General features: G+C 40.3%; 1 pseudogene across 1 annotated transcript; it reads right to left on the bottom strand.

Annotated features, from left to right (window-relative positions):
* Nucleotides 1–12,206: 12,206 nt before the first annotated feature.
* On the bottom strand, nt 12,207–13,157 carry LOC306657002 (small ribosomal subunit protein uS3-like; annotated as a pseudogene). Its single transcript has one exon. The product of its transcript is annotated as a small ribosomal subunit protein uS3-like (transcript).
* Nucleotides 13,158–23,741: the final 10,584 nt, after the last annotated feature.

Here is a 23,741-nt window from a genome sequence, read left to right as displayed (position 1 = left end):
CCTGTCCCGGGCTGCCCTCCGGCGAGAGGCGCGGGCGGCCAGGAGTTTGGCGACTGGAGGGTGCGGGTGGACAAGAAGGCAGCCACCCAGCCGCAGTTCACCTGCCCTGATCGAAATGCCCGTGAGGGCATAATTTGGGCCGGCTCCTGGTTTCCTCGGGCGACAGCGGGCATGGCGGTCTGGTGAGCCTGGGCTGGCACAGGAGGTGCAGGGGCCTGGGGATCCGGCATCGACCTCCACCCGCGGTGTGCGCACACGCCCCCGCCCCCGCCGGCTGCAGGACGCCCAGGGCCCACCATCCATCCCCCCAGCCTCCTTCACGGTCCCACCAAGCAGCAGCTCACGGAAGGCGGTGGCCACTGTCACGGGGTTGCACGAAGGTGTGCGCCATGGGTGCATGGGTGGTTCAGTGGTAGAATTCTCGCCTGCCACGCGGGAGGCCCGGGTTCGATTCCCGGCCCATGCAACACTCGGTCCCCTTTTGGTCCCGAAGCCCCATCCTCTAGGCCGGCCCTCCCTCGGGTTCCATGGGTGCCTCCACGTGTGCCCCGTGCCTCTGCTTCCCGACCCCGCGCTGACAGCGCGGCACCTGGCCCCACTCAACCCCAGCCCCCACCGCAGCGACCCCGAGCCACTCACCTCTGCCCCTTCCACCCCCTGTCGGGGAAGCAGGGCCCCAGAGTCCCTGCGCCTCTCCCCTTCCCCCATCCTTGTGCCTGACACCAGCCGTCTTGTCCCGTCGCTCTCCAGTGGCCTTCCCACACGCATTTCGCGTCCATGGAGGCCGCCAGGTACCTCGCTCGCACCCCAAACGCCGGACCGTCGGACCACAACTCACCTCTCCCACGAGTGGCCGCCTAGGCGCACGGCTGCTTTTAGCGCCGGAAGGGCTCCAAGGGACTCCCAGTGGTATCTTGCTTTGGTTGTGTTCAGACAGGGGCCCTCGCGCATACGCATTCACACACACACACACCGCTAGTGCACACATGTTGGCCCTTGCATACATTCTTTTGCTCTGGGCCCTGTTTTCCCATCTCTTCTTGGTATAGCCAAATGGGCATAGTGGTTTTTCCCATTCTGATTGTACTTCTGGTATACAATCTGTTTTTTCTCTGTAGACGTCCCTTAACTTCTTCTTCTGGTCAGCTTATTATCCATTTTTTTATTTTTCTGCCTCCCTAAATGTATTAATTGGGTGTCTGTCTTCTTGTTGCTGAAAAATCGTCTTTCTGTGAAGATGATTTCAAAGATTTTGGAATAAATTCTGTATTGTAGATCAGTCCGTGTGGAGAAACATGGTCCATTTGGAATATTTTTTAATAACCCTTTCTGGCTTTGGGGTGGGATATTATGTGTTCATCCTTCTCTGTCTCTTGTGTCCTCACATATTCTACCATCTCACTGAATTTAGACTTTTTTTTCGTTTTCATTATTTCTTTTAATACAATTATTTAGCATTAGCAATTTTATGAAAAAAAAATGTGTTAAAAGTAAATGCTTGGGTAGAAGGGATGTTCAGTACTTTTTGTCCTTACCTTCGAGAATCATTTTGAGGATGAGCTTCAATCCTTACTGCTATATTTTAACTTTCTCTTTGAACAACGCTCGGAGTCCAGGTTTCACATTCAAAAAGATGTGTTGAAGGACTTCAACAAATTTTACAACAGACTGGCCTCCCAAATAGGGAAGCTAGTTCAAGTGAGCAGCAAGCTATTTTCCAAACACTCCCTGTTTGCTGTTCCCTACTTCATTTAGCCAATACTGAACTAGGCTTTACTCATTTTCTGTGTCTCAATTTAGGATTTATGAGGCCCACTTTTTGTTGATGTCAAATTACTGAAGGACTTGAATAAAGTACTTCAGAGGAGGTTTAATGTCCTGAGACCTAAACTAACAATGTCAAGGTGATGAGGCAGAAATTCAGGTAGTAAACTTCACAATTTAAAGTTCTGTGGCATAATTGCATAGTGCAATAATGTGTTCATCAAATGTTGATGTGATTAACACAAATAGTGTGTTAATCAAAATGTTGGTTCAAGCCCACTCAGGGATGAGGTGAGTTTTGACCCCTGTTACAAAGGATGCTTCCTTTCTCCAAAATCCTTTGAGAATTTTTTCCCTACAGAATCTCTCAGCTAACTGGCCTTTGTAGGTGGGTGCTGATAGTGTAGAAAACAGTTATATGGCTCTTTTTCCAGTCAATGCTTACAGTCGATGCTCCACAGTTGGAGAACTCAATGAACTCTGGCTAATTTGAAAGGGGGCAGTAAAATTCCACCTCCGGTTTCTTTAGAGTTCCAACTGGATGGAGAATTAAATTGACATAAAGTAGATTAACAGGAAAAATATACAGATTTCTTTCATATACATTTTATGAACCACAGGAGCCCTTGTAAGAAAATGAAGACCCAAAGGAGCAACTGCATTTAGTTACATATATATACTGGATTGGATAAAGAGTAATCAGTTGTCACTAGGTGCTGAGACACACACGTGTAATTCCAGTCACTTGGGAGGCTAACACAGGAGGATCTCAAGTTCTAGATCAGCCTGGATGACTTAGCAAGACCCTGTCTTAAAATTAAAAAATTAAAAAAGGACTGGGGATACACCTCAATGGTAAAGAACCCCTGGGTTCAATCCCCAGTATCAATAATAATAATAATAATAATAATAATAATAGGGACTTCAAAGGCACTGGCAATATTATTCATTGATTTATTTTTACAATAGTTTTCATTTAAGTTTGGTGGTGGAACAAAAGAGTTGATAGGAGTAAGTGATTTCCTCTCTTCACAACCAACTGTTAATATGTAAGGAGTTTTTTGTTACTTTTTTCTGTGTTAAGGATCAAACCCAGGTTCTCATGCAAGCACTCTACCACTGAGCTATATACCCTCAGCCCTAACATGTATGTTTTAAACACCATAGAAGAGAAACCAAAACCTAAAAAAAGAAAAAGAAAGGAATTAACTATCATTACTGAAGTGGATTAAATTGTGTTCTCCATAAAAATAAGTTCTAGCCCTAATTGCTACTACCTATGAATGTGAACTTGTTTGAAAACAGGGTTTTTGCAGAGGGACTCAAGTTAAGATGAGTTCTTACTGGATTTGTGTAGTACCTAAATCAAATGACTGATGTCCTTGAAAGAAGAGAATGATATTCAGAGGCACCGGAAAGAAGACCTTTTCAAGGACACAGACAGAGACTGGAATATTGCAACTGCAAGCCAAGGAATACCAAGACATACTAGGAGTCACCAGAATTTTGGAAAAGGCAGGAAGGTGTCTCCCCTATAGGTTTCAGAAGGAGCAAATCCCTGCTGACACCTTGATTTTGGACTTCTAGACTCCAGAACTGTGAGATAATAAATTTCTGGGTTTTTATATCTCCTTAAAAGACTAATAAAATTACTAACAAATAAAGCTCACTCAAATTGCCATGGGGGGAGACTTAGGGGATACTGGAAGTGTGTCAGTGTCCTCTCACTTCAGATTTGGAAGTCGATTCTAAAAAAAATAAATATCTATTTAGTATCATCATTTGATACATAATCACTGGGTAAAATAAAATGTGCTGCTTTGAACTGATCAGAAAGAAAACACAACAAATTATAGATAGACAACATAGTAAAATTGTTTTAATTTTTTTGAAGTTGTCAATGGACACAAATACCTTTATTTTATTTCTTTATTTTTATGTGGTGCTAAGGATCAAACTCAATGCCTAACACATGCTAGGCAAGCACTCTACTACTAAGCTACAACCTCAGCCCCTAAGATGTTTTTTGTTTGTTTGGTTGATTGATTTTTTTTAGGGAGTACTGGGGATTGAACTCAGGAACACTCGACCACTGAACCACATCCCCAGCCCTATTTTGTATTTTACTTAGAGACAGGGTCTCACTGAGTTGCTTAGGCTGGTTTTTGCTGAGGCTGGTTTTGAACTCCAGATTCTCCTACCTCAGCCTCCTGAGCCACTGGGATTATAGGCATGCACCACTGCACCTGGCTCCTATTATGTTTTTAAATAATGTAATAATATAAAAGATGTCCTACACTGAAATGAAAAACTAAAATGGGATGGGGTTTGTGGCTTAGTGGTAGAGCACTTGTGTAGCATGTGTGAGGCACTGGATTTGATCCTCAGCACCACATAAAAATAAAATGAAGTTATTTGTGTCCATCAAAAAATGAAAAAATAAGAAAAAAACTAAAATTTCTGTAATACTAATACACTTAAAGTAGGTTAAGTCACTTACTAAGAGATGTAATGATTATCTGATTAATCCATAAATCAAAACCAATGATATTAAATTTTTCTCATTTTGTGATCTTCGGCCTTTGGGAAATATAAATATAAGCTTGAACAAGCTCAGGCACTATTGGGCCAGGTCTGGAATTTCAGCAATTTAGGAGACTATAGCAGGTAGTCTCCCAAGGTCAGCCTGGGCAAATTAGCAGAGACCCATCTCCAAATAAAACAAAAAGGGCTGGGAATGTAGCTCAGTATTAGACCACCCCTGGGTTTAATCCCTAGTACTGCAAACAAAACAAAACAAACATGGAATCATAGACAGGTTAGAATTCTTATGAAAATCCAGTTTTGGTTCCTGAATTCCCTTACCAGGCTTTTTCTGTGGTATGGGTTTGGCTCCTCCAATCATATTTTTGTCCTCCTGCTTTCTGTAGGGGAGAAAAATAATATCTTTTCCTCACTCACCATAAGGTTCATAGCTGACCCCTATAACAAAAGATGACTAACAAGAGGAAAGCATAACAAATTTATTTAATGTAAATTTTACTCTACACAGGAAGCTTGAGAAATGAAGACCCATAGGCCCAGGGAAATCTATGTACCTGTGGATAATAAGCTGAAACATGATTGGAGAACAAAAAGTACAATCTAATGATGATAAAGGGGAAGAATTTACCAAGTCCTGTTTTTCTAAATTCTTTTTAGTCTCTGAATACAGGGCAAGACTTCTTTGGGATGAAGGTCTTATGGAAGGTAGGTCAGCTAATCCTTTTTTTTTTTTTTTTTTAATTATTTCATTTTTGCTAGGCATGGTGGCATAAATTCCAGTCACTAGGGAGGCTGAGACAAAAAGATGGCAAGTTCAAGGCTAGCCTCAACAGTTTGGCAAGACAAATCCTGTTTCAAAATAAAAATTAAAAAGGTTGAGGGTTCAGTCCCCAATACCAAAAAAATAAAAGTAAAATAAGTTTCCCCACATGTCTAAGCGCGCGTGCACACACCACACACACACACACATCCTATTGAGTCTGTTTCTCTGATTACTGCTGTTACAGAGTGCACAAGAATTACAACCACCATGCATATTGAGCCAAATTGAAAGGGAAAAAAATGATCCTTTAGTAAGCATGCCAGGCAAGCATATGGGAGCAGGCAAAACTGATTTTGGAAGTAGAGAGTTTATAAGAACAAACAAGGCACATGTGGGTCAGAAAGACCCTGTTGAGACAGGTATTTTGATTACATGAGAGAACTGTTTTGATTATACATTTCAGAGTCATCTTGTTATACATCAGGGTGATAGGGACACGGGAAGGTCCTACTGTACTGTCAACATAGTATGTCTGTCAGGAGGCTGAAAAGAAAACATTTTAAGCAAGCATAAAATGGAGTCAGGTCAGAAAAAAATTGCATTACTCTGGTTCTTTTCTATTTCAACTACCATCCAAGATCCAAGAAATTTTACAGGCCCCTTCTTTCTCTCATTAACTCCTAGCAGAAGATCTAAAGGTTCTTGAAATTTAAAGTAAATGGGAACAGTTTTATAGTATTTTTAATTGGAAAAATGCTATTGAGTACAATTTTAAGGGGAAAATGCATATTGCTAATTCACTAACTGATCTTGGCACTGCTTGAGCTTGTCAGTGTCTCATTGGAGAGGAGGTCACAAAGATCAAAACAGAATGTATTTGAATTTTACTAGATTTGGTGGATAGGGGAAGACTCTGAGCTTATTTTTTCACTAGTGGTGAAATTCCTTGGAAGGTTCCTGGCTGGGGAATGGAGAAACGTGACCGAGGTTTGGAAGAGAGTGACCTAAGATGCAACCTTAGTTGGGTACTACATGGATCAGGAGGTCAGAGAAGTAAGTGCGTAGCTGTGATAAGAGCTTTCCTCCAACCTTGACAAAAATACCTTCTTAAAAACTTATGAGACCAGGTTTGCATTTAGAATTTTGGAACTCCTCATAATTCCATACATGAACATGGTGGTATGGAGAGGGCCCTCTCCACTTAACTCTGGCTCCTTAACTCTTGTGTAGGTTTTGGGGCCCTTTGTCTCCCAAGTCTAAACTGTCCATACCCCTATTAACAGCCTTTCAGTCTCCACTTGTAAGTCCTTGTCCGCACACACTAGAGGCCTAAGCCACCTTCAGCAATACTAACAGTGGAAGAGGCCTAGTCAGACTTCAGGCCTTTGTGCAGGTATTTCTCACAAAAAGAGATATATCTTCAGAGCGTGGCCTGGAAGAGGGATGCACCTTCAGGTTGACATAGACCCTTGGCCCTGAATGTTTCTCCCTAAGCGCTGGGGTTTGAGCATATGGTGGTGGGGGCAGGGGGTAGGGCAATCAACAGTGGGAAAACTGTGAAAGTGAGAGAGACACACAGGTTTTATGAGGTAGGGAGAGAAGAGGCAGGAGGGTGGGAAGGAGGAACAGAAACCCCTATGGTCAGAGAGAATGACAAAATGTTGCAGGAAATATTTTCCTCTTCCCTGATTTGACTTATGACAATCTTTCTCCCAACATTTCTGCTGGTAAAACTCTTCTGCTACCCTCTGATCCCAGTGGCAGTCAGTGCACCTAGCACTACATGCATCCCCTTCAAAATATTCTTCAGATGCACTTAAATTAGTCCTGAGATCTTTGTCATGAGTGCTGCTAAATAAGTTCTTCTGTCTCTCCCTGGTGGTCTAGTGGTTAGGATTCAGCGCTTTCACCGCTGCGGCCCGGGTTCGATTCCCGGTCAGGGAAGAGAAGTTTTTTGCACTTCAGATAAATGATTTCTGTGAAGTCCAAAGTTCCATGACCTTTATTTCATCTTTCTTCATCTTCTTCTTCTAGAAGGAAAATAATAAAAAAAGAAAAAAATCATTAAAACTATGTCTATACCAATCAAACCCTTCTAGATTTAGAAGGCACTTGAAATAACTGATTTGTTTCATGTAAAAATTATGTAGATTGATAAAAACAAATCAGTAATTCTCAACAGGGTGAAGTACAGGTGGGTTTGAATCTACATAAAGACCATTTTCATTTTTTTCTCCTGGATGCTGATAAATTATATTTCAGAATATTGGCTCAATAGTTCCTTGAAGGGTGCCTGCAGGAGAACCTTAGCAAAAACCAAAGAGGTGGGAGTATCTGCAGTCTCAGCAGGGGATAAAAAAGACTACAGCTTTCCCTGATCAAACCTGGCCCTTGTGAAAGCACCAAAATCCTAACCACTAGACCACCGGGGACAGATATTTGTGAGTTATGTGCAGTACCTTATGGAAAAAGATCTTAGGATGAAAAATTTCACCACTGCAAGCACATGTTAGAAAATTTTTAAGGACATCTGAAAAAAGTTCTCAACATTTTAAATCCTTTTACTCACGTGTGTTTTGTGAGTGTAGTTTCATGAAACAATGGAGATTACATATAAGCAGAGAACATATCAGCAATATCCTTGTTTGCCTTTCTTTGCTTGATCTTAGTCAAAAGGAAGAGATACAATTCTTGTCTGCCTTTCTCTTTGCCCATTTATATACAGCATTTGCTGTAACTGATGAACACAGAATTCAGGGTGGAACCACAAGGAAGTCACAGTTTCCATTCGAACCAGAATTTGCTTTAAAGGTAAAAAGCAGGTGATGGTTTTTTAAAAAATTATTATTATTATATGGTATTTTATTTTTAAATTATTTTTTATTTATCCTAATTTGTTGTACATGACAGCAGAATGCATTTATACATTTTAATAGATCATACATAAACGGAGTGTAATTTCTCATTTTTCTGATTGTACATATTGTAGGATCACATCAGTCATTCAGTCATATATGTACACAAGATAATTATATCTGTTTCACTCTTCTATCCTTCCTACCCCCATACCAGCAATGACTTTCTAAGAAACAAAAACAACCGAAGAATCCTATCATAGCCTTTGTTATGTTACTTTCCTTAACCACGTATGCCATGGAAGGAAAAGGAAACTTAGGGCAACCACACTTCCTTTTCCTTTCAGTCCTTCCTTATTTGTCAGTAAGTGAAAAGCAAAAAGTATGGGTAAAATGTGTACATAAAAAAAAAAATTAAAAACAGTCAAGTTAATTTTGTGTAATATTGCCACAGTTCCAGTAAAGACAAAAATACATATGTATGTAGTAACTATGAAACAGAGATATTATAATTTCAGTGGTTCTGCTTATGAGTTAAATGCTTTTTATATTTACATTGTCAAATTAAAATAAATCTGAGCCGGGTACAGTGGCACATGCCTGTAATCCCAGAGGCTGAGATAAGAGGATGGGAAGTTTAGGCTACTTTGAGCAATTTAGGGAGGACCTAAGCAACTTATCAAGATCCTGTCTCAAAATATAAAATAAAAAGGGCAAGGATGTAGTCAGTAGTAAACACCCCTGGGTTCAATCCCCAGTATAAATAAATAAATAAATAAATAAATAAATAAAAATAAATCTGGACCTATATAAGGAGAGACTTTTCAAAAAGATTATTTTGCAATAGGTAGAATGTTCTGATCTCAGAAATCTGCAAGGGTCTCCAAATGGAACAGAAAAAGGCCATTTCTTTTGATATAAGCGGATTTTTTGTTTGTTCATTTGTGTGTGTGTGTGTTTCAATACTAGATACTGAACCCAGGGGTGCTCTACTACTGAACTACACCCCAGCCCTTTTTAATTTGGTTTGTTTGTTTGTTTGTTTGCTGTTGTGTTTTGTTTTATTTTGAGACAGGTTCTCACTAAGTTGTCCAGGCTGGCCTCTTAATTTGTCATCCCCCTGCCTCAGCCTTCTCAGAGCTAGCACTACAGGCATGGGCCACTGTAACAAGCTCAGCAGAGACTTTTAAGGACAATTTGAGCAAACAAATGCAGAATGAACAGACATGATGATCAGAGTAGTTTCCTAGGAAATATATCTCCATATGCAACTGATTCTCAGGATAAGTTGATAAGGGGTGCATAGTCTGCATTTTAGCCCTTGCCCAGCTTGGCCAAGGCAAGTCTTATTCAAGGGCCTATGGAGAAAGAAGGCTGATTAAATTTAGGTGGAGAAAAAGCAAAGAATCAGAAATGGATAATAGTGAACATTTGGTCAACACTTAAAACTGGAATCATACAATATAAAGATAATGGATAAATTCGTGCTAATTATTTTAATTATGGTTTGTTTCTTATTTGTTTGGATACCAGGGATTAAACTCAGGGGCCCTCAGCCACTGAGCTACATCCCCAGTCCTATTTTGCATTTTACTTAGAGGCAGGGTATCACTGAGGTACTTAGCACCTCACTTTTGCTGAGGCTGGCTTTGAACTTGCAATTCTCTTGCCTCAACCTCCCGAGCTGCTGGGATTACAGGCATGCACCACTGGGCCAGCTTAAATTATGTTTTTCTACATGGAATGACAATAAATGTTAAATAGAAAAAAATCAGAACAAGCAAAAGACCATGGAAGAAAGGAAAAAGCTTTATAGTTTATTACTTTTAATAGCACTTTTTTTTTTCTACTTTAAAACAAGGCTCTTGCATTTTCATTTTGCACTGGATAATACAATTTACATAGTGGATCCTAGTACCAGAACATGAGATAAGATAAGTTTCCACGTGTGTGTGTGTGTGTGTGTGTGTATTTTGACAGTATTATGGATCAAACCCAGGATGCTGAGCATGCCTAGGCCAATGTTCTACCATGAGCCACATCCCAGTCCAATTATGTATTTTTGTTTTTCAGTTTTATCTCCTCTATTTGCTTTTTAGTTATATCTTTTTGTATTGTTCTTTCAGTGAGTACATTAGAAATTAAAATAGGTTTCCTTAATTTATGACAGACTAACAATATATTTACCACTTCATGAATGATGGAAGATGCCAGACACAGTGGCAAGGCCCTAATCCTAGCAGCTCAGGAGGCTGAGGCAGGAGGATCTCAAGTTCAAAGCCAGCTTCAGCAACTTAACGAGGCCCTAAACAACTCAGTGAAACCCTGTATCTAAATCAAAAAATACAAAAAAGGGTAGGGGGTGTGGCTCAGTGTTTGAGTGCCCCTGGTTTCAACCCCTAGTACCAATAATAATAATAATAACAACAACAATAATAATAATAATAGAAGAACCTTTTGACCATTCAGTTCCATCTATCCTTCCTGTCATTTGCATTATTATTACATACTTTATTTCTTTCTATGTCATTTGCTATGCTATAAACTCTTCAAGAGTTGAGGTGTAGCCAGTGGTAGAGTGCTGGAAAGAAAAAAAAAAAAAACACTCCACAAGATATGATTAAAATGGTCAATATCCTTTCAGATGTACTCATTTTTACCCTTGCCAGTGCTCTTCATTTGTTCTTATATTTAAGTGTTTGCTTTAGTCAGCTTTTTCATCACTGTGACCAAAGACCCAGAACAATTAAAGGTAGGAAAATTTATTTGGCTCATGGTTTCAGACGTCTCGGACCATAAATGACTGACTCCATAGCTCTAAGCCTAAAGTGAAGCAGAACATCATTGCAGAGCAGCATGGTAGAGGAAAGTAGCTCAGGACATGGCAACAGAAAGAAGAGAGAGCTCTACCCCACAGGTGTGTTCCCAGTGACCTAGTTCTTCTAGCTATACCCTACCTGCTACAGTTAATCCATAACAGTAGATTAATGCACTGACTCCATTCAGGCTCTCAAAACCCAACTTACTTTTACTCCCTCACACATATCTAAATCATGTCTTTATTTAGATATAGACATACCTAAATCATAACAGTGTTCCTATGTGAAATCATTTTCCTTTAGCCTGAAAATCTCTCTTCAGTTATCTGGAAATACATTGTTCAGTTTTCATTTGTCTGAAAATGTCTTTATTTTGCCTTCATGTTACAGATATTTTTATCTGTGTATTATTCTAGAATTGCAGTTATTTCTTCTGTTTTTCAGCTTTTTCTTTTTCTTTTTCTTTTTTTTTAAATGCTGGGGATTGAAACAAGGGCCTCGTGCAGAGATATCATTCTTATGTTGTCATTTAGAATATAATATTGTTTTTTCTCTATCTCCTGTAACATTCTATCTCTACCTTTAATTTTTAGTAATTTAGTTGTTTTAGTTGTTTAAGTAAAAAACAAACAAACAAAAACCTAATGTGTGATTTTCTTTCGATTTGTCCTTCTTGGAGTTTGCTAAGCTCCTTGAATCTGGAGATGGAGCCATTCATCAGTTTTAGAAAGTTTTCAGCCATTGTCTCTTCAAATATTGCTTTGGCTCATTATCCTTCTACGACCAAGTATACATTTCTATTATATCCTATTCTTACCCATTTTTTGCATGGGTGTGTATGTGCTTCCATTTGGATATTTTCTATTGACCTGTCTTTGAGTTCACTAATACTGTCTTCTGTTTTATTCAATTTGTTCTTTTTTTTTTTTTTTTTTTTTTTTTTTTAAAGACAATTTAGGTGTTTTTAATAGTATTCCAGGGATATAAAAGCTAACTGCACAGGACTTAGGATGTAGATTCTAATGATGGTTTTATACTGCTTAGGCAATTCACTTCTAAGCTTTAAGCTCAACAGCACAGTCAAATCCCCTTTATATTTTGGAGATGCTGAGAATTGAAATGAATACACACACACTTAGCATAGTATGACACTTGTATTTACTTTCTATGTGCATTTGGATTTCCTTATACATCAGGAAAAAATAATCTTAACCCCCATAGCTCAGTGGTGAGGTGCATGGCTAGCATGCACTAGGTTCAATCCTCACTATCCAAACCAAATTCTTCTTCTAAACCTGTAATCCTGAACTATAGGATAATTAATCAAGATGCTGCCCTGCCAGCTGCCAGTCTTCACAATCCCACAGGATATTTCTCTGGTTAGCTCTGCTTGGTTCCTCCAGTCCAGGCCCTTGCGAATACTGCAAATATGACTTAAACCAAAAGGACAAGCAATGTTCCACAGGCCAACATAACAGCTTGAACACTGGACAGAAAGCCTAGTCAGGCCTTATGTCTTGGTATAAGATTTTATTAAATGTCTTTTAAAAGCAACATCTAGACTCCAGATACAGCTGCCAAGGAGACCCTGTTATGCTGTAGGGACTGGCTGGGGCATGGCGTGTGGTTCTGGCTTTCCACCCTTCTGTTCTGAGATGGGGGTGGTGGGCAGGATCTCCTCTTTGGGTTCCACGATGCTCACATGGGTCAGACAGAGGCTACTCAGAGCCAGTCTTGCCACTTGGGTCCCAGGGCAGCATGATCTTCACTTTAATGCCCAGCACACCCTGTCTGAGCAGCACATGGCAGTGTCAACATAGTAGTTAACTGGGTCCCCACTGTGGATCATCAGGCCATTCGCGAACTTCATGGATTTACCTCTGTGTCCTGGGGATTTTCTAGACACCACAACCTCACAGCCCTTGGCTCCACTCTCTATGATGAACCACAGTACAGCAGGCTCTCCATACAGCAAGCCCTTCAAAGACGTTGTATCGCAGCAACTCTGTCTGAGTAATGACACACAGGCCTCTTGTGGCCACCTTTTCAGCATTAAGCTGCACACTGCCCTCAGGGAAACCAAATCTCTTCTGACCTACCACAGTCAATTCCCAAATTCCCTGCCCCCTCTCACCAAGAACATTCTGTGTCCTGGTGGTTAAGATAATGACTTCTGTCCTTGTTGGTGTAACTCGGACCTCAACTCTGAGTACCCATCTTCAGTCAATTCCTGCATGAGAAACTCATTTAATTCAGCCTTAAAGATGCCATCAGCAACAAACTTCCTCTTCTCGGAAATTTGCACCACCATCTTGCCACCATGCACCCACAAAGGAAAGGAGTCCAATTTGTTCTTAAACCCACCTAGAAAGTTCTGTTCTACAGGTTCATTGATGAATCTTTATAGATTCCAATTCTGTGTTGATGTTTTCCATCTTTTCATCAACCTTTCATCCTTTTCCTCTATTGCAAAAAAATAATAATCATAATTATTTTCAACTCTTGTCTGTGACCTTAAACAATTGGAGTATCTTTGTTTCTGCTTCTATTAATTGCTTCTCTTGTCTGTGACCTTAAACAATTGGGTTATCTTTGCTTCTGCTTCTGTTAATTGCTTCTCCTCCATTTTCTGCTTCTTTATTGGTCACATTTTCCTTTGTCTTCATACATGTTTCCTAATTTTTCTTGTATGCTAGACAGCATGTATAAAATAACTATAGAGACTAAATTAAATGTTTCCTTCCAGAAAGATTTCTTTCTCTTTTCTCTGTCAGAGAAGATGGGATTTGATTACCTCAATTCAGTTTAGAATCAATCTGGGTCATGAATAGGTGCAACATTAATTAAATTCAGTCTAACTCTGTCATCAGTGGTCTCAAGAGTGAAAGCTGATATGTATTTATTGCAGGCAGCTCCTCCTAGCCATCTGTCCTCCAAGTACCAATAGATTGCAGGAGGTCTCTCAACTCTGCCATTTCACCTCAGCACAAAATCTCCCATGCTTGTCCAGTTTTCATTAATGTTGTGAGGGGGAAAACAACCATTTGTTTCATGTTCCATCATGTTCTAGTCAGTCAAGCCAACTGGCATGACCACCAGGAGTTCTACTGGTTTCTCTTCTTCTCAGCAGAGTCCTACTGCCTAGGTGATATCTGATCCTTACCTTAGGACAAATTCCCAAGGGGAGAAGAACAGTCAGCAATCTCAGATTTTCTAGATGGGACTACTTCCTCTCTATAATTTAAGTCTTTGTTTGTTTGTTTGTTTGGATTGAGGTTTGGATTAAATCCAGAAATGCTCTACTGCTGAGCTACATCCCTAGCCTAGTCCTTTTTATTTTAAAATTTGAGACAGGGTCTTGCTAAATTCCTGAAGCTGGCCTTCAACTTGCAATCCTCCTGACTCAGCCTCCTGAGTAGCTGGGATTACAGGTGTACATCATCATGCCTGGCAATGGTATTGTTATTTATGTATGTGAGAGAGTGTGCTTTTTTGCAAGGGGTACTAGGGATTGAACTTGGCCACTGAACCACACCCTCAGCCCTATTTTTTGTATTTTATTTAGAGACAGGGTCTCACTCTTGTTGAGGCTGGCTTTGAGCTCACGATCCTCCTTTCTCAGCCTCCCAAACTGGTAGGATGACAAGTGAGCACTATCGTGCCCGGCTGATTTTGTAACAACTCTTACTGAACTTTTATTTGTTCTAATAGTTTACTGATTCTGCTTCATTTTTTATGAAGCTAGTCAAAACGACTTTGCTTCTTTGAAAAGCTACATATAATGGCACCAAGGTTAAGACAGTGAAATCTAGAAGCTTTATAAAAGCTACTTTCAAAACTGGACTTAACTTCTCTACTTCCTCTCCAGATTACAAATTTAATAAGTAATTTTCTTCTCTGAGACTACAGCTCCTCTACTGCAGACTTGTTTTATAATATGCCTCACCTTCCCATCACCACCACCATCTATACCTAAAAGGTAGAAATCTTTTGCCTATTGTCTCCTACCACCATATTCCTTAAGTCACTAGGTATTAGTGTCATGAGAAGGAGGATGTGGTGGAAAATACTGAGCAATGGAATAGCAAGGAGTCAAGGACAGAGTTTTCACTTTCACAAGGGAGTGGGGAAATGAGAGACATGAGAAGCTCTGAGAGCCAAGATTTGGGTTATTCGACTCACACTGGGAACAGAATCTCAGATTCTTACTGATAAGAGTAATTCTTACCACCTCTTCCCTTAAAGAGGCGATGAGCATGCTGGTATCATGAACACTCTGGGAAACAGCTCCCCCACAAAGCATTGCCTTATGGAGAAACCCCAATGAGGAACCATTATGAGTAGGGGACGGAGACATGTCTTGAGCCAGATATGGTGTAATGGGGACAAATTCCAGGCTCACCTCCCATCCCTCAGGACTGTCCTGCAGGCTTACTGAACATTGAGGACAGTTGCATGAAAGCTGGGTCTTCTCAAAGGCTGAGGGGATAGGGTGGGAGAGGAACTGGCACAGCCTCTTCAGTTCCTGGTATGTAGGGGCAGAAATTAACCTACATTGAAAGTGGCCTCTTGGGGTGTGGTGGGAGAGTGCTGCTGTCCTGGGCTACCCTGGATCTCATGTGGCCTCACATAATGGAAATTACTCAGTGGAGAACTAATATCTACTCTATTTGCTAATTGTATTTTCTTCCCATTCTCTATTACCCTGTGGTCTTACCCTCTACAGAGAATATTTGTTGGTTGCCACCTCAGTAAATATCTTAAACATCCCTACAGTTCTTTTCATGTACTAGATATTGAACCCAGGGGTGCTTAACCACTGAGTCACATCCTTAGCTCTTTTTTATATTTTATTTAGAGACAGGGTCTCACTGAGTTGCTTAGGGCCTCACTAAAATGCTGAGACTGGAGTACTTGCTTAGCAGGGAAACCTTTAGAGTGGAACCTTTCCTAACATCTTCTCCACTTCCTAAAAGTATATGTCATTCTTCCCCCTTCTTGGTTGCCACCTCTGCATACCCACCTCCTTTTCCCTTCTTAGGGATACCTTGAATTTGTCAGCCATAGAGTTTGAGCAGGATTAATCTTACCTGGAACTTCAGGAGTAGCCCCTAATTTGTTAGTAGTTAGTAATGAGTGACTGAATGCAAACCAATAACATGACAGAGTCAAGAGTTTAAATTACTTTTAAAGAAAATGAATAACTGAGTCACCTGTAGAAAAACAACAGGTGTACAAACCCTGAGAATAAACAAGTAGGAGCAAAAGGAGCTAATTAAGAAGTGTGTCAAGAAACAAAGATCATTGAGGTTAACTCCTGACTGGGTTTATCTGGGTCTTTGTAAAGTTATGATTTATAGTCATGAGTTTCTCAATGTATTTCAGGAAAGAGATTTCTTTAGTAGTGCAGACACACTAAGGTAAATTTTGTTAGGCCACTGACCCTAAAATCCATATCAACACAAGATGGACTTGTAGATAAAGTCCCTCTGAATAGGATGGCCACCATGACAGGTCCAGACATATTAAAATTCTCTTTAATAAAATTATCTCGCATAGCTTTTCATGTCTTACTTTAAATTTTCTTTTGTTGGAACACAAGAACTGTGGTTTGAAGCTTCAGCTCCCCACTCTTCTGTGATAAATTGACTTAAACTAAGCAGCATATCTCATTCACTTTGCACACAGCACAGAAGGACCAAGAGAATTTTTGAGCCTCTGTGAAGACTTGCCTGAATCCCACATCTACCCATCTTTTGAGACAATATTTCCCCTTTATTATTTAAGCCAATTTAAATGAATTTTCATTAATGTGGCTTAGCCTTATAAACTCTACTATCTCAGTCCCTTAGACATTGCTGAAGTCTTTTCACATTCTGCACAGTCTCCCCCCATAGGCAGCTACTTCCTGGTGCTCAACCCTACCTCTTCTCAACCCCTTAACATTCCTCCTTTACTTATTTATCCACAACCCACTTTCTCCTCTAGGTTTTCCCATCTTAAGCAAGTCAAATTTAGTTAGCTTCAGTCTCTCCATCTTTAGAACAGGTTTTAATACTTTCCTCGTAGACCGTTTCTAAATGAGAAAGTGTGCAAATGCCTCCTAAATTAAGTGTTGCACCAACCTAAAGTCTATTTTAAAATTGTTTTAAATATTGGCTCCCTTCAGCCAATATTTAAGCCCATCACTTAGGTCTCTTTCTGCCTGAAGTTAACTGCTCTATTTTTATCGTATGTGCCAAGTGCCAGTGGGTAGCCTGACTCCACACGGTAGCGATGCATTCCTTAGGGACTGATAGGATCAGGAAAACTGTCTTACGACCTCGGGGTCCTGGCTGGAGCCCTAATTGTGCTGGAAGTTTCCCGAATAGGCACCATCAATTTCTCTGTGTACCTGTGGTTACAATTCTCTGAGAGCAACCTCGGCCTAATTCAGACTTGTTAATTCTTTCCCGGCTTTCTGAGTGCGTGGGTGGGGAGTGGGGAAGGCCAGGGATTAATAATTGGCTGGCACGGGACTTTCCGTATGGACTCGAGGCACAGCGATGAGCCATTGCATTTGAAGGGTGGTTTGCGAAGCGCCAGCTAGCGGGAGGTTTCCGTAGTGTAGTGGTTATCACGTTCGCCTCACACGCGAAAGGTCCCCGGTTCGAAACCGGGCGGAAACAATCCGAAGGACTTTTGTTTTTCCGGCATCACTGAAACCTTGTAGAAAAATCCTCCAAAATTGCAATGAGACCCCGGGACTCTCCAGGTGGGATGGAACGCACTTACCGGCCGAGCGGCGCCCCGTGGCGGTGGTTGTGGCAGTGGGTGACTTGGTCCCTAAAGGCCAATGACACTTCTGAGATCAGCAGATCCCTATGCTACCGCTTCAGTTTCCACATCGTATTCCTTTCTGACACCAGGACGGCGCTCCCAATTTGGGAGCCAGAAGTGGCTGCTCAATGAAAGAAATCGTCTGTTTGGTCACGGACCCCGAAGGACCAAGTTCTGACTCCAAAGTTCTGGCCCCAAAGGCCGAGTTCTGAAGGGTGGTCCCTTTTTCAGATCCTTTGTCAGGCTACAGACTTTTCCGATGAGGCAGAGAAGCAACGATCTCCTCCAGATTTTACAAACCAGCATCCAGACCCAATTGAGTGCCGGGTGATTACCTTGCTGTACAAAGGCTGCGGGATCATCAGCCGCCATCATAGTACAGAGAAGTGAACCGAACCTGGTGGCGGAACCAGAATCTCTAGTCATTCTGCTCTATCATGCTGTACAAACCTGTCTTCATTTTGTTTTTCCATAAAAGCTGTCGCCATCCAGTTCTCACACATGAAAATTGTTCCTTCGTTCTCCCTCTCTGTCTCTCCCTCAAGGAATCTTAAAGTCCTTGCTTCTAGATCTGGTGGAAACGATGTCTTATTTTCTTTTAATTAAAAAATTATTTTCACATTCACCCTCCCCAAAGGGGGCAAACAGTTGTGAACAGACACTTTTCATGTGATTATTCACTTTAGTGAAGTTTCTGTTCACCAAAGGACATATACAGATAGCAGATAATCACATGAAAAGATTTTCAATATCATTAATCAATAGGGAAATGCAAATTAACAACAAAAATGAGATACTATTACACACATATTAGAATATTAAAAGATTGATCATACTAAGTTGGAAAGAGTGTGGAAGAACTGATATACTCAGACATTGCTGATATGATAGGAATGTAAAATGGTACGTTGGATTAAGTTTGGTTCTTTCTTTCTCTCTCTTCCTTCCTTCCTTCCTTCCTTCCTTCCTTCCTTCCTTCCTTCCTTCCTTCCTTCCTTCCTTCCTTCCTTCCTTCCTTCCTTCCTTTCTTTCTTTCTTTCTTTCTTTCTTTCTTTCTTTCTTTCTTTCTTTCTTTCTTTCTTTCTTTCTTTCTTTCTCTCTTCCTCCACATCCACCCCCACTGGTACTGAGGATAGTATCCACGGTGGTTTTACCATTCTATATTCCTAGCTTTTTTTTTTTTTTTTTTTTTTTTTTTTTTTTTTTTTTCACCTTTGAGATAGGTTCTTGTTGAGTTGCTCAGGCTGGATTCAAACTTGTGATTCACTCTCCCTTAGTCACCTAAGTAATTTGGCAGTTTCTTAAAAAGTTAAACTAGGGCTGGTGGTGGAGTTCAGTGGAAGAGCATGTGCTTAGCCTGCTGGAGGCTGTGGGTCTAATCCCCAGCAGCCCTCCTCCAAAGTTATACTGAGTGTGATTCAGTCATTTCATTTCTAGGTATTTGTGCAAGAGAAAATAGAGCAAACGCCTGTACAAAGGCTTGTACATGAATGTTTACAGCCACTCTGTTTGCAATTAGCCCTAAACTGGAAACAACCCAAATGTCAATCAAAGGGTGAAAGATAAATACATACAATGGAATAATATTAGCAAAAAAAGAAAGAAAGAAAGAAAGAAAAAGGAACAATTGATGCAACATGAATCTCAAAATAATTATGCCTAATCAAAAAAGAGCACTGGATAATTCCATTTACATATATTCTTTCTAGAATATATAATACAGTGCTTCCTAGCATAGTTGAGATCCAGAGTTCAATCCCCAGCAGTGCAATAAAGACCAATCTATAGTGACAGAAAGTAGAGCAGTGATTGCCTGGGAATAGGAAAGGAAGATGGGCAGGTTATATAGAAATTTGAAAGGGTCGTGAATAAATGAAGTGAGGCAAGGGATATGTTCCTTGTCTTAGTTGTGACAGAGCTCCATGATAATCTTTATTGACCCTAGCTTCCTTTATTTTTGTGGGCCCCTTCCATCATAAAATTTAGATATTTAAAAATATACTAAGATAAAAATACTTTATAAGCCGGGCACGTTGGCTCACACCTGTAATCCCAGCAGCTTGGGAGGCTGAGGCAGGAGAATCATGAGTTCAAAGCCAGCCTCAGCAACAAGATGCTAAGCAATTCAATGAGACCGTGTCTCTAAATAAAATACAGAAAAGGGCTGGGGATGTGGCTCAGTGGTTGAGTATCCCTGAGTTCAATCCCCAGTCCCCGGCCCTGAAAAAAATGTATGAAGATGAATATTAATATATTATAAAAACCTTTTTTGATATAAAAGTTTGGGTTTTTCTTTTTGACCTTAAAAACATGTTTGTGAGCCCCATGAAGCAGGCCTACTTTGCCTAATGAGTGAGTCAGCTTTGGATCTTGGTGATGGTGTTCCATAAGTGGATACATAAAATAATTTGTTTCTTTCATCAGATTGTTAATAAGAAGTCTGTTTTCTGACAATAAACATATTGGCCTTTGGGAGTTTTTTTGCAGAAAAAAAATCTGTGCCAAATATGTGTGCTAAAATCTGTACATTTTAAATAAACCCAGTTTATTGTATGTCAGCTATGCCTTAATATAACAAAGTTGTTAGTTTTTCCAGGGGACAGGGGATGAGCATATTTGAATTCTCTTCTGAATATTCATATAAAATACATATTTTAAGTTTCTTATTTAAAAAATGTTATATGGTTCATGCTTGTAATCCAAGTTACTTGGGAAACAGAAGTAGGAAGATTGCAAGTTCCAGGGCAGCCTGGGCAATTTTACAAGACCCTGTCTTAAAATAAAAGAAAAAAAAGTTGAGGTATAGCTCAGTGATACAATGCTTTCCTGGCATGTGTGAGGCTCTAAATTCAATTCCCACACAAAGTCATATGAAAGAAAAATATATTCACAATATTGAATAATTTTTCAATGAAACTCAGGAACAGGGTTAATCTCAATTCATTGCCCTCTATTTATATATATGGGGTAAGGCTTCTCTTTTGCTTATTTTTGTCTTCTTATTTTCTATTACCCTATCCTGTTTATTTATTTATTTATTTATTTTTATTCCAGGCAAGGTCTCACTATATCGTTTATGTTGCCCAGGTTAGCCTCAAATTCACAATTGTTCTGGCTCAGCCTCCCAAATAGCTAAAATTATAGGCACATGCCACCTCTTTCATCACATTTCTCTATTTTGGTGTGACCCTCTCTAATGTATTTGAATTTTTATATATCCTGATAAAATGTGTAGTAGTTTTTTACACATATTTCTTAATTTTGCAAGTAATTTCTTTACTCAGGATAATGACTTTATGGTCTACCCCTGTTGCTATGTGCACACCTGGTTCTTGTTTCTAGCTGCTGCAAATAATTCCAAGGTGGGAGACTTTTCTTTCCCCATGATGGGTGCAAGGTTGTCTGCTAATTCTTGCTCTGATGATGCCATCATACCTCTTTATTATTGAGTGCTTACTACATGCTTGGCATTGTTATAATTCCCTCTGGGGATTCAGTAATGACATAAATAGGAAAAAAAAAAAAAAAAGAATCCCTGCCCTCATGAAGTTTACATTCATGAGTGAGGCAGATAAAAACAACCGGTGAGGGGGGTGGGGAATAGTGGGAGATTGACTTCATCCCCAATAGTCAATGATTTAATCAATCATGCGTATGCTATAGAACGCACACGGTAACCCTAAACAACAGGGCTTGGAGCGCTTTGTGAAAATAAAAGGAAAGCTTAGGATGAAAAACAACATTGACAGAATTTTTCAAAATGGACTCTAGAAGCCCTCAAGAAGCAGAATGTATGTGTGATTCTAGAAATGTGAACTTCGGTTACCTTTGTCCTTTGATTGCAGGCATCTAGAACAGATAATTACATTGTGCATATCAGGAGGTTATCTTATGGTATTTTTACTAAGTATATACATTCTTTTCTCTCTAGTCTATTGGTCACATACTCCATGTCATACAACACCTATTCTTTCTCAATTTCAAAAGAAGTTCCTGTTGTGAGAAATAGACAGTCTGGTGGCCCATTTTCAGAATACAGTATTAAGTTTTAATTGGATCCGATTGTAGCTCTTCCCTTTTGGCCCCTTCCCAATTCTAAAATTAGCTATTCGCCTAGATTATAACCCTAAACTCCGCTTCTGGAAAAGGGAATAGGGAATTAAAGTGTAGAAATAGAAAAAGACTTCTCTTGTACACAGTAGTCCCCTCCTCCTTATGCAAAGCTTCACTTTCCATGGCTTCAGTTACTTGAAGTCAACCTCAATGTGAAAATACTAAATGTAAAATTCAAGAAATAATAAGTTTTAAATAAACTTTATTACATATATTGCAATCATTGTTCTATTTTTGTTGTGTTAATCTTATTGTACCTAATTTATTAATTAAACTTTAAAATACAGTATGTAGGTATAGGGAAAAGAGTAATACTCTCAAGTTCTACCTGTGCATTCTGAACCTATGAATTCAAACACCTGTGAATTGAAAATTTTGGGGCAAAAAATAAATCTGTACTGCCTAGACACTTTTGTTATTATTCCCTAACAATACAGTACAACTACTTACATAGCATTTACATTGTATTTATTAGGTATAAGTAATCTAAAGATGATTTAAAGTATAGGGAGTATATTCATATCTTATATGCAAATTCTATGCAGTTCTATATAAGGCCCCTGAATATTTGAGATTTTGATATCCATGGGATCCTGAAACTAATCCCTCTCTTTTCTTTGTTTTGTACCAGGACTTGAACCCAGGGGCACTTTATCACTGGGCTATATCCCTACCCCTTTTTATTTTGAGAGGGGGGCCCACTAAATTGGTTAGGGCCTCACTAAGAGGCTGAGGTTGAGCTCCTCCCACCTCAGCCTCCCTAGTCGTCGATTACAGGCATGTACCACCACGCCTGACATTAATCCCTTCTTCTAAATCAGACTACATATGTATAGGGTTCAGTATTCTCCCCAGTTTCAGGCATCCGCCGGGGACCTTGGAATTCACCCCTTGGTTAAGAAGTTATTTTTATTATGTTCACATATTACCTATTCAAAAATCATCCCATTTTTAAAATGAAAAAATACCAATAAGACAAAATACAGCCAGACACGGTGGCACACACCTCTAATCCCAGCGGCTGGGAAGGCAGGGGCAGGAGGATCGTGAGTTCACCGCAAGCCTCAGCAATTTAGCGAGACCCTAAGCAATTTAGTGAGACCCTGTCTTTAAATAAAATATAATGAAGGGCTGGGGATGTGCTCAGTGGTTAAGCACCCCTGAGTTCAATCTCTGGGACAAAAAAAAAAAAAGACAAAATACATACAGGGAAGTGTATTATCCTTAAGTGAAAAATGTCAGCGCAACACAAACAGGAGTGGGCAGACTCAAAGCATGGTAAAACATATGAAATATGAGAAAAGAGCCGGGCATGGTGGCAACCCTGTAATCCCAGTGATTTCCAGGCTCAGACAGGGGGATCACAAGTTCAAAGCCAGCTCTCAATTTAGTGAGATCCTGTCTCAAAATAAAAAGGAGGACCAGGAATGCACTCAGTGGTAAAGTGCCCCTGAGTTAATCCCCAGCATAATAACATTAATATTACTATTACAACAGTAATAGTAAAGGGCTGGGGATGCATCTCAGTGGTAAAGTGTCCCTGGGTTCAATCCCCAGTACCGCAAAAAGAGGAAGCGATAAAAAGCTCTAGTTTGTGAAAGCTAGATTATGGGTGCGTTTTCAAATTTTTCATAACAAAGATGAAGAAAACATGGACATGCTAACACATACACACACACACAAAAAAAAAAAAACCCAGGAGCATTTCCCCCAAATCAATTTTTCTCGTGGTAGTGATTTCGCCTTCCTACTCCAGTTGGTATCCAGGTCGCTACTAATCCTCTCACTTTTTTTTTTCCGTTTCTAGGAGCCAAGAGCTGGACCAGGCCAGCGAGCGGCCTATGGGCGCAGAGCGCGAGTCATACCTAGGTGCCCAGTGGCCCCCAGACCTGGGCGCCGACCCTGCACATCCGCCAACTTTACCCGCTTAACCTTAGGTCTGGAAGACCCCAAACCCTAGGCGGACACCTGCTGCCTGGAGAAAAATAGGTGCAGTTTCTCGCAAGCCCAAGGGAGCCCCGCCCCTGCCTCGGCCCCGCCTCTCAGAGGTCTGGAGCTTTTCGG

The sequence above is a fragment of the Sciurus vulgaris genome, assembly GCF_902686455.1.
Source record: "Sciurus vulgaris genome assembly, chromosome: 1".
NCBI lineage: Eukaryota > Metazoa > Chordata > Mammalia > Rodentia > Sciuridae > Sciurus > Sciurus vulgaris.
This window is presented reverse-complemented; position numbering and strand designations above follow the sequence as displayed.